Source organism: Salvelinus namaycush, chromosome 18 (genome assembly GCF_016432855.1).
Source record: "Salvelinus namaycush isolate Seneca chromosome 18, SaNama_1.0, whole genome shotgun sequence".
In the NCBI taxonomy this organism is placed as follows: Eukaryota; Metazoa; Chordata; class Actinopteri; order Salmoniformes; family Salmonidae; genus Salvelinus; species Salvelinus namaycush.
Window position 1 is genome coordinate 7,582,536 of NC_052324.1, and position 13,995 is coordinate 7,596,530.

Genomic DNA, 13,995 nt, shown 5'->3' on the forward strand with positions numbered 1-13,995 from the left:
ACACACTCCTCAGGAACCAGCTAGCATCGCTCTGCCTCCCTCAATGACAAGTGGCCAGACACATTTAGTGGAAACAATCAAGACTGAGGTGATGCCATCCAAAGAGGCAGGCAGCACGGAATCACCTTCAATGATCTCTACCACAGCTGAATCTTTGACAAGCCAGCAAGAGGGAACAACGCTTAGCCTGCCTTCAGTGTCTCCCACGGTGAAATACACTACTGCAACACATGTCATTTCTGTACCAGGGGAGGAGAGCTCAGGAGACCAAACTCTTGAAATGTTCACGACCAGCTCTCCATTATCCAGCGCAGAACAGATTTTGTTAGGATCCACAAAAACATCACCAAGAACAAGTTCAGCAGACACTACACAACAAGCGGCAATGGAAAGAGAGGTAACAGCATTCACCAAAGGCACAACAAGCACAGAAAAACCATCAGTTGTTACTGTCGTTGATGAGACTGAGACAAGCTCAGCCTCCACTTCCACAGAAAAAGAGAGTTCTAAGAGTCCAGTGACATCTCCAATGCCAACCAAAGAATCTCCTGCAACAACTGTCTCTGCAATATATAGTCCTATTCAGATGGTTAAGACAACCATGGCATCTCTCTTCAACTTAGTCAGCCGATACACCACACAGGACACAATTGGGACAGGTGAGATACGTAAACTAGAAGACACCATAAGCAAAGACAAACCTTCACTTACCCCAAATCTGATGGAGGAGGAAAGTTCAGGTGATCCTGATATGTCTCCTAGTATAGCTACTGAAACACACCTCTCTCCTCTTTATACTATAGTCAAAACAGAAGAGGATGTGCCCACGACCTCAACGGCAACCAGTGAGGCTACAGAGCAAACAGAGAAACCCTCAGCTACTCCTGTGACTGATGACACCGAGACTAGCACGACCGTCACTTCGATAGATGAAGAGAGTTCTGGAGAAAAGACAACTCAGATGTTCGCTCAGGAGTCTCCTGCGACAACAGCATTTCCTATGTTCAGCACGGGCAGAAAGGAGGATGATAGATCAACAGTATCATCGAGCATTGAACCCAGTGAAGTGTTTGATGTATCATCAACAGTCTCACCTTCTGTTACTATCAGCACAGGTTTTTCTAGTGGCGCTGCAATGGATACTGCGGTAACAGATGTAAGCTCGACCTTATCCTCTACGGACGAAGTGGCCTCAGGTGACCAGGCAAGTGAGGTTTTCACCGAAGACACGGCAACTGACACAGTGTCTTCTCTGTATAGCCCTGATAAACCAGTAGTTACTACAACGGTGTCACATAAAACTGCAGAGAGTTCAGTCACAGAGCAGACTGAGAAACTGTCAGGCTCAGAAAAACCGTCATCTTTTCCTGTTACAGAGAAAAGCTCAGTCCTTGATTCCACAGACGAAGAGAGCTCAGGTGATCAGACCCCTGATATGTTCCCCACCGAGTCTACAGCCACAAGTGGCCCCACATTGTTCAGCTCAATCAAAAAGGAGATTGAGATGACTACCACTAAGCAACCTGTAGATATAACAATCGGAAATGCTTCAAATGAAGACACATCAGTCACAGAAAAGCCCTCCACTGTCCACATAATTGATGAAACAGAGACAAGCTCTGTCCTCTCTTCTACAGACGAAGAGAGCTCGGGTGACCAGGTGCCTGATATGTCTACCAAACACACTCCAACCAGCACAGTCTCCTATCTGTTTAGCACTGAGAAACCAAAAGATGTCATATCTACAACGTCACATGAAACAGAGGAGAGTAAAGCCACAGAAACTTCTGCTACTGATACAGAGACCAGCTCAATCCCCTCTGCAACAGATGAAAAGAGCTCAGTTGACCAGCCTTCTGATACGTTTACCAAAGAGCCTGTCATTACAACTGTTTCTTCTGTTTATAGCACAGTCAACGCAGAGCAAATGACAACCACCGCAATGCCAGATTTAATGATCCCAAAAGGAGAAAGTGAAGTTACAGATCAGACTGAGAAACCATCAGACTCAGGAACACCATCAGTTACACCTATCATTGATGATGAAGTGACGAGCACAGTAATCTCCTCTACAGATGAAGAGGGCTCAGGTGACCAGACAAGTGATTCCACAGACTCTGTAACTACAACAACCACAGCATATTCTCTGTTTAGTACTGAGAAACCAAAACATGCAGTGACTACAGCATCACATGAAACTGCAACAGCTGACACTAAGACCGCTACTACTACAATTATTTCTGTATATATCACAAAGACAACAACAATGTCACAAGACACTGCAACAGTGGAGACTGTCGCAGAAGTCACAGAGAGGCACACAAACACAGAAAAACCTTCAGGTACCCCTGTTACTGGTCACACAGAGACAAGCTCAGTCATCTCCTCTACTGGTGAGGAGAGTGCTGATGTTCAGACAATTGCATCAGTACTTACCATTACAGATGGGGAGAGCTCAGGCGATCAGACCCCTGATATTTTTACCAAAGACACTGCAACTACCACAGTGTCCTCTCTATTCAGTACGGAGAAACTAGGGTTTGTAGGGATTACAGCGTCATATAAAACTGCAACAGAATCATCCCAAGAATCATCTATGAGTCCCGTAGTTACCCTCATGGATCAGACTTGGGAACCGATGGGGACATCGGCTACAGTGATTGACACCTCACAGGAAGTATTACCTGAGATAACAGAATCTAAACCAACCAAAGAAACAGGAAGGACATCAGGTGTTCCCATTATTGATGGCACAGAGTCAAGCTCAATCCTTGATATGTTTACCAAAGCCACTGCAACCACCAACGTATTCTCTCTGTTCGGTACAGAGACACTAGGGCATGTAGGGATGGCATTGTCACATGAAACTGCAACAGGTGAGACATCAAAGGTGGCAATATCTGCAGCATATTCTTTGTATAGCACTGAGAAACCTACAACAGTTTCACGAGAAACTGCAACAGCAGAGAGTGGAAAGACCACTACAACTGAAGCAACATCTCTCTACAGCACAGAGAAAACTGCAGAAAGTACAGCCACAGATAAACCTTCAGTTACTTCTGTTTCTGATGGCACAGAAACAACTTCCTCTTTAACCACTACAGATGAAGAGAGTTCAGGTGACCAAGCAAGTGAGATTTTTACAAAGACTTCTTCCGTGACACCTGCGTCGTTTTTGTACAGAACAGAAGCAACGAGTTTAGTTTCCATTACTGTCACATCATCCACGTTGCCAGATATTATTGAAGTGGTGGACTATGACACTACTGAAGAGCTTTCACTTCTTGAATCTATACCTTCCGCTGTTCAAACAACCACAAAAGCTGAGGGAGATCCTACAACCGTCAGCACCACCCCTGTTACAAGTTCAGTCCTCACCTCCACAGAAGAAGAGAGCTCAGGTGATCAGACACCTGGTATGCTTACCAAAGACACCACAACTACCAGAGTGTATTCTCTGTTCAGCGCTGAGAAACCAGTACATGTAACGACTTCAGTATCAAAGGAAACTGCAACAGCTGAGATTTCAAATATTACAATCTCTGTAACTTCTTCTCTGTATAACACCGAGAAACCTTCACCAATATCAGAAAAAACTGCAACAGCAGAGAGTGGAAAGATCACTACAACCACAGCAACTTCTCAGTACAGCACAGAAAGAATTGCAGAAAGTACAGTCACAGGAAAACTTCCACTTTATCCTGTTTCTGATGGCACCGAAACAACTTCCTCTTCATCCACTACAGAGAGCTCAGGTGACCAGACTCCTAATATATTCCCCACAAAAAGTGCTTCAAGCACAATCAAAACAGAGCTGGAAACAACCACAACACAGCCTGATACAGAGGCAACAGTGATAGTGAAAACAGGAAGAGTAACTCCAGTTATTGATGATGCAGAGACGAGTTCAGCTGTCAGGTCTATAGATGAAGAGACATCTGAGATGTCCACCAAAGAGACTCCAGTGACAACAGCGTATCCAATGTACACTACTGTTCAGATGATCAAGACAACCATGCCCTCTCTATCAGACTCAGTCAGCAGATACACAACACAGGGAGCTATTGTGATAAGTGGTGTGACTGAGCAGAAAGTAGAAACCTCAAGCAAAGATACACTCCCAGTTACTCCTGGTATGGCAGGCACTACTATTGCATCTCCAGTAATAACTTCTACAGATGAAGAGACCTCAGGTAAACAGACCCATGACATGTTCACCGGTGTGACTTCTGCAACAAAAGCCTCTCTTCTGGTCAGCACAGTCACAATGAAGGATGAAACGTCTTCTAAGTCAACATCTATTCCTATTAGGGATGATGCAGAGACAAGATTCACATCAGTAGAAGAAGAGAGTCCAGTCAGTCAGACAACTGAGATGTTCACCGGTATGGCTTCTGTAACAACTGCATCTCCTAAGTTCAGCCCAGTCACAATATGGGATGAGGTGTCCACTAAATCAACAACTGTTGGACCCGGTGGACATGCTAATGGGGCATCAACAGTGTCACCTTTTGGGTCCCCGGCCACAGCAGGTACTGCCGCCACTTCTTTGGATGCTACAACAAAGACAACAGATGCAACTGTCCACCCATCAGTCACTGCAAGTGTCGAAAAAACAACAGGTTTAATTTATACCCTCACAGAGGAGGGCTCAGCGGACACAACTGAAATCTTTACCCAAGAATCACCAATGACTCCCGTCGTTACCCTGATAGATCAGACATGGGAATCAATGGGGACATCAGCTACAGTGATCGGCACCTCACAGGAAGCATTAACTGAGATAACAGAATCTGAACCGACTAGACAAACAGGGAAGACATCAGGTGTTTCCAACATTGGCGATACAGAGACAAGCTCAATCCTTGATACTTTTACCAAAGAAATTGCAACTACGACAGTCTCCTCTCTATTCAGTACAGAGAAACCGAGCCAAACAGTGTCTACATCGTCACATGAATCTGCAACAGCTGAGACTTCAAAGATGGCTCTTGCTGCAGCTTCATCTCTATATATCACAGAGAAACCAGGACAAGTAACAGAAAACAATGTTGTTACCCATATTACTGGTGACAAAGAATCAAGTTCAGTCCTCATCTCTACAGATGAAGAAAGCTCAGGTCACCAGACAACTGAAATGTTTACCAATACGTCTTCCTTAGTACCTACATCTTCTTTGTACAGCACAGAAGCAACACATTTTGCTTCCATTACTGTCACATCATCCACTTCACCAGAAATTGATGAAGATGTGGACTATGACATACGAGTAGAGCCTCCACTCATTGAAACTATACCATTTACCATTCAAACAACCACAAAACCTGAGGGAGAACCTATAATCGTCAGCACTAACCCTGACACAAGTTCAGTCCTCATTTCCAAAGACGAAGAGAGCTCAGGTGACCAGAACCCTGATATTTTTACCAAAGACACTGCAACCACCACAGAGTCCTCTCTATTCAGCACTGAGAAACCAGAACAATTAGTAACTACAGCATTCCATGAAACTGCAACCTCTGAGACTTCAAAGAATACAATCATCACAGCTTCTTCTCTGTTTAGCACTGAGAAACCTACCACAGCGTCACAGGGAACTGCAACAGCAGAGAGTGAAAAGACTGCCACAACTACAGCAACGTCTCTGTTCATCACTGAGAAACCGGGACAAGGAGTGACTACATCATCCCTTGACACTGCAACAGCTGAGACTTCAAAGATTACAATCATTGCAGCTTCTTCCCTGTATAGCGCTGAGAAACCTACAACGGCGTCACGGGGAACTGCATCAGCAGAGAGTGAAAAGACATCTGCGACTTCCCTCTTCAGCACTGAGAAACCAGGACATGTAATGACTTCAGGGTCACAGGAAACTGCAACAGCAGAATGTAAAGTGATTGCTACTGCTACTAGAGTTTCTTCTCTACGTAGCACAGGTACCATTGCTCATGTTGAGAGTACCATCCCAGAGGAGATCTCAGGAGTTCAGACTCCCGATATGTTTACTGCACAGTCAGATGCAACACCTCTTCTTCCAGTGTATAGTACAGTTGGAACAGAACAGCCAGAAGAACCAACAGGCTCAGAAATGTCATCAGCTGTATTCGTCATTGATGAAACAGAGACAATAGCCGTTCTCACTTCAGAAGAGGATATAAACTCAAGTGGTGCAACAACTGAGATTCTCACCAAGGAATCTGTTGCAACAACTGCATTCCCATCAGAGTCAGTTAGTGCGTACACTACATCAACACCAACAGTGACCTCAACAGAAGAAGACAGTTCTGGTGACCAGACCCCTGATATGTTTAGCAAGGTGCAAGCTACGATAATTGAGTTTGTCAGTAGTTATACCACTCCTCATACATCAACTGGACAGGTGACAGAACAAACCGGGGCCTCAACACAGGTTACTCACAGCACCTCTACACCCAAAGACATGGAGAGATTTGGAATCACAACTACAGAGGATGACCAAGAGACAACTCAGCCAGAGGGTTCAGGTGAAGCGGTACCAATGGAGACCTCCACTAATCCACAGGACCAGTTCACTGTAGCCACAGATGAGACAGAGAGTACATCTGATGAGCCAAGTGTTGCATCCTCAACACGGTCAACACAGATCAGCCAAGCATCTATGTCAACACAATATCATGTCTCCACTAGCACAGTTGAGACAATACAATCAGCCACTGCTTCATTGTCTGAGCAGAGAAGTGGAGACTTCACAGAACCCTCTACTTCAGAAAGTGAGGGCAAAGAGGATGAGAGTTCAGGTGATGATACATCTGCTGTTACAACAGCCCCACTGCATACTACATCATCTTCAACAGACTCAACGGTTACAAAATCAGTAAGCACAGAGGTAACTGATGGAACCAAGGGGGTTGAACAGACAGGAGAACTAACAGGCACCGAGGGACATTCAGCTGGCGCTGACTCACATGTGGCGGCCTCAGTGGTCACATTCACAGATGAAGAGAGCTCTGGCGACCTGACACCTGATATGTTTAACAAGGAATTTGCAACATCACTAGGGTCAGAAGCTGTGATGGCCAAATCTTCCTCCCCAATAATCAGCAGTGACCCCTTCCAAAGCACAACTGTAGGAACAGTCATCACACCCACAGAAGAAATAGATGAAACACCCTCATACACTCCCACTGCAGACGTTGAAACTCTGGAGCTATCTGTGGACCAAACAACTGGACTAGCAAGCACATCAAAACCCTTTGTCACTTCCTTCACTTATGTAGACATGGAGGTCTCTGAAATCTCACCAACAGATGATGCCCAGGAGAAAATCCAAGCAGAAGAGTCAGGTGTGGAGGCACAAGTGCAGAGCACCACTGAACCGCAGGACCAGTTCACTGTTGCAACCAATGAGACTGAAACCAGAGAGACTGAAAGCGCACCTGAAACACCTCGTGTTGAATCTTCAACAGAGTTCACACGGTCCCAGAAGTCCACATTAATCCAATCTCCTTCCATGTCAAGCACAGATAATACAACAGAGGCTTCCACAGCCTCTTTCACAGAGCAGGGTAGTGGGGACTTGACAATAGACTCTACAGCTGAGGCTGAAGGGACAGAGGACGTGAGTTCAGGTGAAGACATCTCTGACGTGTCTACTCAGCAACCTGCAAGCACAACTTCTCCTCCCCTGTCTAGGACAGCAACGACAAAGCAGGATTTTAACACATTTTCTTTCAGCATTGAAACAATCCAAGAAACAGATGTTGAGCTTGATGTAACTATATCATCTGGCACAACTGCAAAGGTTACGTCTAGCAAAGCTCAGGCCCTGGAAAGTGATGTGACAGATAAACCATCAGTTGCTTCCATTTCAGATGTAACGCTCACAGACAAAGCAAGCTCTGGTGACCAGACTCCGGATATGTTTACCAAAGCGTCTGTCACTGCAAAAGCTTATTCCATATACAGCACAGAAAAAACAGAACATGTCACATCCATGACTCGAGTTTCTTCTCTGTTCAGCACTGAGCAACCAGGAAAAGTATTGACAATAAAGTCACATAAAATTGCAATATATGATACTGCAAGGACTGCTACAACTTCTGTTTCTTCTCTATACAGCACAGATAAACCATCAATTGCTTCCATTTCAGATTTAACCTCCACAGATGAAGAAAGCTCTGGTGACCAGACCCCTGATATGTTTACCAAAGACTCTGTAACTACAGTTTCTTACCTGGATAGCAGTAAGAAACCTACCACCACGTCACAGGAAACTGCAACAGCAGAGAGTGAAAAGACTACTACAGCAACTTCAATGTTCAGCACTGACAAGCCAACACAAATACTGACCACAGCATCACATGAAACGACAGCTGAGACTGCAGGAACTGCTCCAACTTTACCTTCTTCTCCCTGTAGCACTGACAAAACATCAGTTGATTCCATTTCAGATTTAACCTCCAAGGATGAAGAGAGCTCTGGTGACCTTACCCTTGATATGTTCACGCAAGAGTCTGTCACTGCAACTGTTACTTCATTGTACAGCACTGTCAAAGCAGAACAAGTGACAACCACAGCACTGCCATTTGTAATGACCACAGGCGAGAGCGAAGTTACAGAGAAAACATCAGGCTCAGAACAACTTGTTACTTCCGTCACTTTCACATCATCCACTTTGCCAGATATTGATGAAGTGGTGGACTATTTACCTTCACCTGTTCAAACTACCACAAAACCTGAGGGAGAATCTACCATATTCAGAGTTTTCCCTAACACAGAGACAAGCTTAGTAGTCTCTTCTACAGATGAAGAAAGCTCAGGTGATCAGACCCATGATATGTTGACCAAAGAGTCTGTCACTGCAACATTGTCCTCTCTTGTCAGTACTGTCGTAACAGAACAAGGAATGACCACACCAATGTCAACAATAATGCAAGCTTCTCAGACTTCCATATCACCTCACTCTGACTACACCGCTCCCAAGACAACGGGTGTCGATGACATAACAAAACGGATGGCACAACCACAACAACCATCAGCTGAGAGCGACACATTCAGCGAGGCAACAGGCCAAACAGAATCCATTGTGTCAAGCACACCAGGCCCAGATGAGGAAGGTCATATCAGCCCAGACACAGAAACCACCATCTTTCCTGAGGCTACACAGCCCCCTGTTACTGTTACTCTGAGTGATCGTACAATTATGAGTGACCATACAACACACCAATTCCATACAACCAAAAGAGACCATACTACAATGAGAGTCCATACAACGAGTGATCATTTAACCACTGGAGACCACACTGTAGCAAGGGACCACACCACTGTCAGAGACCATACAACAGTGCCTTTTGGTTCACAGTCACCCATATCCACTGCCATCCCCTCTATTATCTATCAGGGTGTTACTGACCAGCAGGTTATGATCATCACCTCAACCAGCAGCCAAACCAAAACTGACCAGACCCCCACCATGGTGCTGCATGGTACAAAACCACCGACAAGCCCAGTTATCATATTTACAGAAGAGGCCAAAGATGAGGACGAACTGTTCTCCACTGTTGTGGACAGCATGACCACAACCGCTGAGATTATCACTAAAGATGACACAATGATTGACGCTGATACTGTGACAATGGTGGACCCCTCCTCACAATTCCACCCCACCGTCTTTGCAGAGGAAGCAGGGGGAGTCACAGGCCTTACCATGACACCACACTCCTCCATTGCAATGACAGAGGAACCTGAAGGGTCTGGGACCGATTACTACTCTTCTTCCACAATTGACCCAACGAGTCTGGCTACATCACAAATCCCATCAGTCACCTCCGTAAATATATCTGCAGAGGCAAGTGCTGAGACGACAAGCAGCTCTACAAAATTTGAAGATTCAGAGACTGTAATAACGACCACCACATCATCTATAGAGTATGTTGAGGCATCTAGTTCAGAGGTCATGTCCACTGTAGCTCAAACCACGCAAGCCACAACTGTTTTCACAGAGTCCAGCTCTCAGACGGCCTTCACCACACCATATATATTTGTTAATGAGTTGTCCAGAGATGGTGTCACTGAAGAGGAGTCCAATACAGAGACTAATCCTTCTGCCCCTGTATCCTCCCATGCATCAACTCACCCCATAGATGCAAGCACACAGACCACAGTTAGCAGTGAGCATGATGAATTCCTGACAGATGAGATGGAATTATCCACCACCCCTTCTCCTAAGACTATTGATTCTGCAGGAGGAGGCCCATCTGATGAGGATTCTGAAGTGGAGAACACAACAACTTTATCTAGTTCCATGCAAGCCAGCGTGGTGTCTGCCGCTGCTACACAACAGACGTCAGTGTCCAATGAGGAAGACAGAGAGACTGTGAAATCAACCAGTCCACTCCCTGTTGATGGGTTTTCAGGGGATGACGACTCTGAAGGCTCTGGAACCTCCGCCTCTGTAGTGGAGACCTCCCAAACCACAATTCCCACCCCAGACACGAGCTCAACAGCTACTAAGAAGGGAGAAGTGACAGAGGTTACAACTCCAGTACCTTCATTCTCAGAGGAGGGCATCTCTGGGGAGGAAATGACAACTTGGACACCCAAACCCTCTGAAACCACATCCTCTCCGTATAGCACAGATAAATCATCAGTAGCTTCCATTTCCGATTTAACCTCTACAGATGAAGAAAGCTCTGGTGACCAGACCCCTGATATGTTTACCAAAGACTCTGTAACTACAACTTCTTACCTGGATAGCACTAAGAAACCTACCACAGCGTCACAGGAAACTGCTACAGCAGAGAGTGAAAAGACTGCTACAGCTACAGTTTCTTCTCTGTTTAGCACTGAGGAACCCTTACACGTAACAACAATGTCACGTGAAACTGTAACAGATGAGACTGCAAGGACTGCTACAACTTCAGCTTCTTCTCTATATAGCACAGAGAAACCATCAGGGGTGTCCGTTTCAGAAATAACTTCCATGCATGAAGAGAGCACTGATGATCTGACCCCTGAAATGTTTTCCAAAGAGTCTGTTACTGTAAGGGAACAAATTACAGCCACAACTACAGGTTCTTCTCTGTTTAGCACTGAGACACCAGGACAAGTAATAACATCGTCAAATGAAACTGTGACAGATGAGACTGCAAGGACTGCTATAACTTCAGCTTCTTCTCTCTACAGCACTGAGAAACCTTCAGTTGCTTCCATTTCGGATATAACCTCTGCAAACGAAGAGAGCTCAGGTGAGCTGACCTCTAATATGTTTGCCAAAGAGTCTGCAACTACCACAGTTTCTCCATTTGACAGTACTGTGAAAATGGAGCTGGTAACAGCCGCAACAATGTCACCTGAAAAAGCAATAGCAGAGAGTGAAAAGACTACATCTACTACAGTGTTGTCTCCGTTTAGCACTGAGAACACAGAGAAAGCTTACTCCCAGCTGAGTTTGTCTGTCCATTCCACTGTTGAGCCATCTGTAATGCCTGATGTGGTGGTCCAGTTTGTCACAACCTTTGTGCCCAAGGTGGACATGACAAAGCCTGGGAAATCTTTCCATCAGGCCAGGTCTGAGATTGCATTTACCCAACATCCTCTCACTGACGTCTCATCTGAAAAAACTGCAGAGGCCACCACGAGTCCCATGTTGCTTGAGGTAGATTCAAGGGACTCCATTGACACTGTAACCACACCTGCACAGGGCTCAGAATCACCTTTTGTTGCCACGGCTTCTACAGCAATACCATTTAAATCAGAAGTTGAATCTTCAAGCCAGGGACTTACAACAGAGAGAGTTTCTACTGATACAGAGGTCAGCTCAGAACAAGATAGTGAGGTCAACAGGACTTGCATTCCCACCAGTATCTCTATAAAGGAGGAAGCGACCGGGTATATTGTTACTCTAGTCACGGACAATGCCACTGCGGTGTACAGTACACCTGCTTCCGCTGCGGTATCATCTGCTTTGCCAGACATTGAGGAAGAGGCGGACTATGAAAATATTCCAGATCTCTTACAGGTTGAATCTGAAACTGCTCTTCAAACAACCACAAAACCAGAGGGAGAACCTACAGCTGTCAGCACTGCCCCTGACACAAGTTCAGTCCTCACCTCCGTCGATAAAGAGATCTCAGGTGATCAGACACCTGCTATGTTTACCAAAGAGTATGCAACTACAACAACCACAGTTTTTTCTCTGTTTAGCACAGAGAAACTCACAACATTATTACAAGAATCGGTAACAACAGAGACTGAAGCCACAGACCAAACCGAGGGACCAGGAGTTACTCCTGTTATTGATGAGGCAGAGGCGAGCCCAGTCCTACATGTAATGACAACAACAAAATCACCAGAAGCGAGTGCTGCTATTGATCATACCGAAAAACCATCCGACTCTCAGGAGTCTTTTACTCCAAGTGTTGATGACACAGAAACAGGATCAACAGATGAAGATAGTTCTGTAGACGAGACGACTCCAATGACCACCCAGGAGTCTCTTGAAACAGAAGCTCATGTGCACAGTAGCACAGCCAAGCCATTGCAGACATCCACATCACCAGTCTCTGAATATGAAAGTGCCCTCACCTCTGCTAAAATAACTGGTGATGGTGAAGAAACAGAACAGACGGAATCAACCAGCACAGAACAGCCATCATACTTTCCCAGTTCAATGAAAAGCACTGTGAACTCAGTCCTACCTGATACAATTGAGGAGAGTTCAGGTGACCAGTCTCCTGATATGTTTACCAAAGAGTTTGTCACAACGTTAGCTTCATCTCTGTATAGCACTGGGAAACCTACAATATCTTCACATGCAACTGTAACAGCAGAGACGGAAGTCACAGAAGAAACAGAGAGGCCATCAGGCTCAAAACAGCCATCATCTACTCCTGTTATTGATGAGACGGAGACAAGCCCAGTTCTCTCCTCTACAGACAAAACTAGTTCAGGTGATCAAACCCCTGATATGTCTACCAAAGAGTCTGCCACTGAACAAGTAACAACCACAGAAATGCCACACTTAATGACCACAAGAGCAGATAGTGAAAATATGGCATCTACAAAAGTGTCTTCTCTGTACAGCACAGAGAAACCCGACTCAATGAGTGACCTCGCCTCTGCTGAAATAACTGCTGATAGTGAAGAAACAAAACAGATGGAATCAACAAGCATAGAACAGCCATCGGGTGTTTCCAGTTCAATGGAAAGCACTGGGAGCTCAGTCCTACTTGATACAGATGAGGAGAGCTCAGGTGACCAGACTCCTCATAGGTTTACCAAAGACTCACCAACTACTACAGTTTCTTCTCTGTATAGCACTGAGAAAGCTACAGTATCTTCACAGGAAACTGTAACAGCAGAGAGTGAAGTCACTGAGCAAACAGAGAGACCAGCAGGCTCTGACAAACCATCAGTTATTGATGATACTGAAACCAGCTCCGTCTTACCTTTTACAGATGACAAGAGCTCAGGGGACCAGACAAGTGAGGGTTTCACCGCAGATGGTTTTGCAACAGAAGCCTCTCTCCTGGCTAGTACAGCCCCTCCAATTGTCTCTGTCCATTCCACTAAGGTGACAACGGAGGCCAATGTGATGATCCAGTTTGTCACAACATTTTCCCACAAACCAGACCTGACAACACCTGAGGCTTTGCTCCAAGAGGCCCTGTCTGAGATTGCATTTACCCATCGTTCCCAACCTGACATATTTTCTGAGGAAACGGCAATGCCCACAACCAGACCCATGCTGACTGAGGAAGATTCAAGCCAGTCTGTTGACACTATAACAACACCCGCACAGAGCTCCGAATCAAATTTAGTCTCCACTGCCTCTCCAGTGAAGACTGATGCTGTACTATCTACATCAGAGGAAGAGGAACAAGTTGCAGCTTCAAGCCAGGTACCTACAACAGAGGATGCTTCTCCTAGTGCAGAGGGCAGCTCCGAACAAGAGGCTGAGGTCGAAGAAACAGCCATTTCTGCCATTGGCTCTCCTCTAACTGAGAAAGTGTTAGA

At 45.5% G+C, this 13,995-nt stretch overlaps 1 protein-coding gene across 1 annotated transcript in view; it reads left to right on the forward strand.

The window, feature by feature from the left end:
• The window catches only part of LOC120063521 (versican core protein-like), a 76,958-nt gene that overhangs the window by 26,886 nt on the left and 36,077 nt on the right, over positions 1-13,995 (forward strand). The window lies entirely within an intron of this gene.